The following is a 5,359-nucleotide window of genomic DNA, read 5'->3' on the forward strand; positions in this document are numbered from 1 at the left end:
AGCGCCGGCAGCTCGCGCACATACTGCGCGGGTAGATAGAAGGGGCGGCCGCCGGGCTCGCGCCGGACGTGCCACCAGTGCTCCGTGCTTCGGCGCAGCAGCCGGTAGCGCTCGTTGGGCTGGATGGCGACGCGGCGCCCGTCCTTGCCCGTGTACTCGAAGGGATGCTCCACCAGCACGTACACATCCCCCTCGACGTCCGCCGCCATCGTGGCCCTGGCGTTTCCCTGTGAGTGACAAGGAGGAGGGTCGCGGAGGTCAGGGCCACCGAGCCGGGAAGCGCACTGTACTAGGAGGACAGAAGACCTGAATTCGAGCGCATTCCTCGTGTGCGTTAGGGCCTCAGATTTCCTATCTCAAAAATGGAGGACTTGGATAAAATAATCTCCAAAGTTCTCATTCTTACACTCACTGATGGAATTATGTTGCATTGATTATAAGATTTGAATCTCGGTTGAATTCAAATTCAAGGGTGGAGAAATTGTGGGTAATATTGGCCCAACTTTATTTACAGCCAAAGAAGCCTTGACTCAAAAGGTTCGGGTGACTGACTGCGATAAAGTCACCGTTTTGCCTAAAAGTTGACTGGGCCTCGGTTTACAGGTCTGTGAAGTGGGAAGAACAGCCCATTCTCAACCCACTCACCCCCGTCGCCCCTCCCCGTGCCCCGCCCCCTGCCCTGCCTGTCCCGCCCCAGACGTCTCCAGCTCTCAGGAAATCCGCGAGTCCAGAGCCTCTTCCCTCCAGGCTTCTGGGCCCCTGGCCCTCGGATCGGGGGTGAGGCGCCCGCCTCTGGGAACCACCCCCACGCCGCTCTCTACCCGGGAATGCCCCTGCCTCGCGTAACCCAAGGGCCTTGGCTAAGGGACCCGACTGCCAAAGGCCGGGGAACCGGTTCTCTGGGTTTCTCTTTCCTTTTCCAGCGGCTTAGCCACGAATGTGAACCCGGAGCCTGACCCGCCCAGACCGGCCTGCACCGCCCCCTGTTCGTCTCCCACCTCCACCTCCAGAGTGAGGCGATCCCCTATGATCTCCATATTGCCCCATGAGAGCGTGCACTTTGTGACAGTGACTACCCCTGTGGCGTACTCCCCAGGGCTCTCCTGGAGCCATCGCCACACCCCGCCACCCTCCACTCCAGCTTAGCTTGGCTCTTCATGTGGTGTTGGGAGTCCGAGCCTAACTGTAAATCTGCTGTCTCTCCATCAAAGAGATGAGTATCAGCTTCTTCCGGAAGTGGCTGGTCCCTCTAAGCCTTTAGCCCGATCCCATCTCCTGCCCCATGAAGGTGTCCTGGGACCAGCAGCTGGGAGCTCGGTTGCTAGCTGAGGCCGAGGAACCCAAGGAACAGGGTCTGAGCGGGGGTGGGGTGCAGGGTCTGGCCAGAGCGCTCTTCACTGCTTTCTCCAGCTTTCCTTGGTGGGGTAAGCGTTACACACTGGCCCCAGAAGTGTTCAATGAGACGCCTGCAGCTGAGCCAACTCCCCTCCTCGTCACCTTCCCCGGACCGCCGCCGCTCAGCTCACTCACGTTGGCAGGGCAGGTCTCTGCGGGCCCATGGGCAGGACGGGCGAGTCAGCGGATGGATGCAGATTAGGTTCCTGCCATCTCCCTCCCAGGGCGGGGCTTCCAAGGGCTAAGCAGGAGAGACCTCTGGGAGCGGGAGCTGGCAAGGGGAGCGAAGAGGGAGAGGGATGCTCAGAAGGGCTGCCCCCAGTCCCCAAGGCAGCCGTATCTGGGAGGGGCCAAGAGGAGCCTGAATGAGTGGGTCTGGGCCGGTGGGGGACACTGGAAGTGGGACCCACAGCAAGAGAAGGCGAAGGGAGGTTGGGGGCTGGAGGGGCAGCCCTTGAAGGGGCGCTGCCAGGTCGCAAGTGGAGCCCAAGGTGGGTAGGGTCCCACCTCTGGGCCCCCGCCCGTGGGATGTGATGTCCTCGAGCCTGGGACAGCTCGACCCCGGTTAGTCGTCTCGTCCAGGGGTTCCCATTACAACAGAAGCCATATGCACCCCGAATCACCAATTACACCCCGACTGCACGCTCGCTTCGGACCCACCTCCGCCCTCCCAGGCCTTTTCCGGGCGCAGTTCGGCCAGGCCAGGGGTTCCCACGGCAGGGATGCCCGCAGAGCGCAGAGCCTCGGCCTGGGTGGGGAGGGGACCTGAGACTCGTCTCCTTCCCCATCTCTGGGGGAGCCAGAGGAACCGGTAGGAGCCCTGGAACTTCGGGGTTGACCCGTCGCCAGGAGGTGCTTTTCATGCACTGCCCGGGCGACGCGAGCCACAGCGGCACCCAGGCCAGGGCGGGCGCCGGGGGCCTGGACTCGGGCGCCGCCTGTCCCCGGACGGAGGGCAGTCCTTCGGGTCTCCGCTCCTCCCTGGGGAGATCGGCCCGCGCGGCCCTGCTCCCGGCTCGGGCGCAGCTCCCGCCCCAGAGCCCGCTGAAGGGGAGCAGGCGCGCGCGGCGCTCCTGGCTGAGGACCTGCCACCTGCGGCGCCGCACTCCCCCAACCCCGGCTCAGCACCCCCTGCCCGGCCCGGCCCGGCCCCGGCACCTCGGGGCGTCCGATCGCTGGCTTCGCCTCCACTTGTCCCGGCAGGCGCGCGTGGTTTCGGCGGCCGGCGCTCCCTCCTCCACCGCCCAGCTCCCGCGCAGCCCGGTTTCCTGTTCAACAATACAGCGAGGGAGGCACCAGCCGAGAGCGCCCGGCAGAACTTCCTCCCAGGCCGAGGCTGGGCTGCCGCTGCCAGAGACAATCCCCGGTGTCCCGGCTTCCTGTCCCCTCTGGGCCGGGCCAGCGCCCTAGGACCTCAGACGCTGCCCTCCTCCCTGCTCCTCCCGGGATCCCAGGCCACACCTGGCTATCTCCAGGGAGGTGGGAGCGGCAGGGCCAGGAGGGTGGCATGACAGGGGAGGGAGGGAGCTTCCTCAACTACTTGGGGCCAGATTTCCCTCCCACTGCTTGGTTCCATCCCCCTGCCACCTGTGTCCTCTGCTGGAAGAGGGTCGCCCTCCGAGCTGTCCATAGGGGTCCTGGAACTGGACTCACCTCAGCATCTTTTCTTTCCTGTGAACTTGGGACACCACTGCTTACTTCATAGGATCTTTAGGAAGATTGAATGAGATTCACTAAGCACGATGTAGTAGGATCACATTATTATTGTAGGATGCCCAGAGCTATGAACATTTTCATTATCAGAGGAGCCGTCCTCCTCTTTGCAGTGGGATTGAGGTCTCCAAACCCCCCTTCTCCTTTAAGCAAGAAGGGGAAGGGAGACACAAATGTCCTCAGAGACACCTCACTGAGGATGGAGGCATTGAGACCAGAGGTAGGGTAGCACCCAGGTCACGCGCCCCTGGCTTCTGTCCCCAGCCCTCAAACCCAGTTCCTTCTGTCTTTTCGGAGTCCACCCCTTAGCACCCTGGAGGGACTTGAGGCCCTGGAGGGAAGCTGGGACCCAGGGGATACTCCTGGGCTGAAAGGCATTTTCAAGGACAAGAAACTGCAGAGCCGAATGTGTTTCCATCCCATTTCCCTGCAACATGATTTCCCTGGAATGTGTTTCCTTCTTCTCTCCTTACGATGGGCAGTGGTGGGCTTCTGGAACTTCAGAGGAAGGAAGCAGCCAAGTCAAGTCCCCTTGGAGCCCTAAAACCATGAGCCCTGATTCTGGCCCTCCTCAGCCTTTCTTCCCTGGGCCCCTTCTCTGGCTTCGGATAACCCAGTGGGACCCCGTCCTGAGCTTTCTCATGTTCCAGTGTCAGGGGCCGGGGGACAGGCACAGGCAAGCAGGAGTTTCCTGCATCAGCTTCAGTTGTTACACAGGAGTGTATGTGGGTAAATCTACCCAGAGGCCCTGAAATGCTACCCCCCCCCCCCCCGACTCTGACTCCTAGTGGGAAGAGGACACACTGAACTCTGTCACCCCTCGTCTCCTGCATGTTCACTTCTGGTGCACAAGCCCCCTTCCTGCAAATGTTTACCATGAACCACCCCTCTCCAGGCTTCCCGTGGGCCCAGGGACTAATGAGAGCCGGTGGCGGAGGGGGCATCGAATGGTAGGAGGCCTGGTGGTTCCCCCCCAACCCCTGGTAGCACTGAGATTCAGAGGCGAGACCAGAGGTGAGAAAGAGCAGGTCTTTACTGCAAAATCATTCAAAAGTCACACAGCAGCAGTTCCTTCAGTACATTGCAAAGGGCTAGCGCGCCTCAATAGAAACAGTTTATTGCATAAAATGGCATTTTAAAAATAGTGTGGGCACCACTGAGGTTCACGTCAGCTTTCCATTGGAGGTGAGGGGTAAGAGTCAACTCCTGGGGAAGCATCAGCAGCTTTCTGGCACCGGGGAGAGGGGGGGCTGTAGTTAGTGCTGTGAGGCCCCTGGAGGTCATCCCCGGCTGGAGCAGGCCCCAGGCAAGCTGAGCGAGCTCCTGTGATCTCCCAAGGTGCCTTCTGGTACACACCAAGCACTCACAGCCAGGACCGGGCAGCACGACCCGGGCCAGCCCCAGGCCGGCTCCGGGCCACTGCAGGATCTGGGGCACCCGCAGCTCTGACGGGCCGCGCTGGGTCTGCGGTGGGGCATTGATGCTGGCTATGGGGGTGCGGGAGGAGGACAGGGCTCCGCTTCCCCATTTAGGAAGCTTTGGTGTGTCATCTTCCATGTCAGGAGACAGGGAGGCTGTGTGGCGGCCCCTTCCCCCACCTGCCTCCCACCTCCTCTATTCTATTGCACAATTCATCCAGCTCCACAGGGCTGGGCAGGTGACTCAGCAGCCAAGTCACCCCCAGGGAGAGGTGGGAGTAGATTCGTTTCTTGACAGTGACAGGCACTCTCCACCTGAGGCCCCCAATCCAAGCCGAGAGCCGACAGGATGGCCAGAGGACCCAGGCCTGGGGGGCGGGCAGGGGGTGATGGGTCCGGGAGAGATCTGAGAAGGCAGCGGGAAATCACTCCCAAACCACAGAGTCTAAACATCACTTGGGAACCCATTCCAGGCTCCCACTCTACCCGAGACCCCTTCCAAAGGCCATCGTGCTCCAGTGAAATCTCCCGTCTCTGGCACACCCCACCTGGGCCAGTCTAGCAAAGCTTTGTGAATCCATGGCTTTGTAAACTGAGGCTAAGTAAGCGTCCTTCCACAGGCGGTTGCTCCTGCACCTCTCAGCAGCAGGGCGGGCACTCCTCCTGGGAGGACGGGGGTCACCACTCCACAGGGCCCAAGGCTGGCCTGGGCTCACTGCCCTCTGTGTGGGCCCCGCCTTCCTCTGTCCCAGCAGGGGTGAGTCAGGTGGAGTGCAGTGTCCTCTTGAGAATGAGGCACAGTAGCCCCTACCTGTCTGGCTGCTGGGCAGCAG

At 61.6% G+C, this 5,359-nt stretch overlaps 1 long non-coding RNA gene across 1 annotated transcript; it reads left to right on the forward strand.

Annotated features, from left to right (window-relative positions):
* Positions 1-33: 33 nt before the first annotated feature.
* Positions 34-1,228, forward strand: LOC115281998. Its single transcript, XR_003904486.1, has 3 exons — positions 34-229; positions 515-603; positions 924-1,228. It is a non-coding gene; the product is annotated as an uncharacterized LOC115281998 (long non-coding RNA).
* The last annotated feature ends 4,131 nt before the right edge of the window (positions 1,229-5,359 follow it).

The sequence above is a fragment of the Suricata suricatta genome, chromosome 17, assembly GCF_006229205.1.
Source record: "Suricata suricatta isolate VVHF042 chromosome 17, meerkat_22Aug2017_6uvM2_HiC, whole genome shotgun sequence".
NCBI lineage: Eukaryota > Metazoa > Chordata > Mammalia > Carnivora > Herpestidae > Suricata > Suricata suricatta.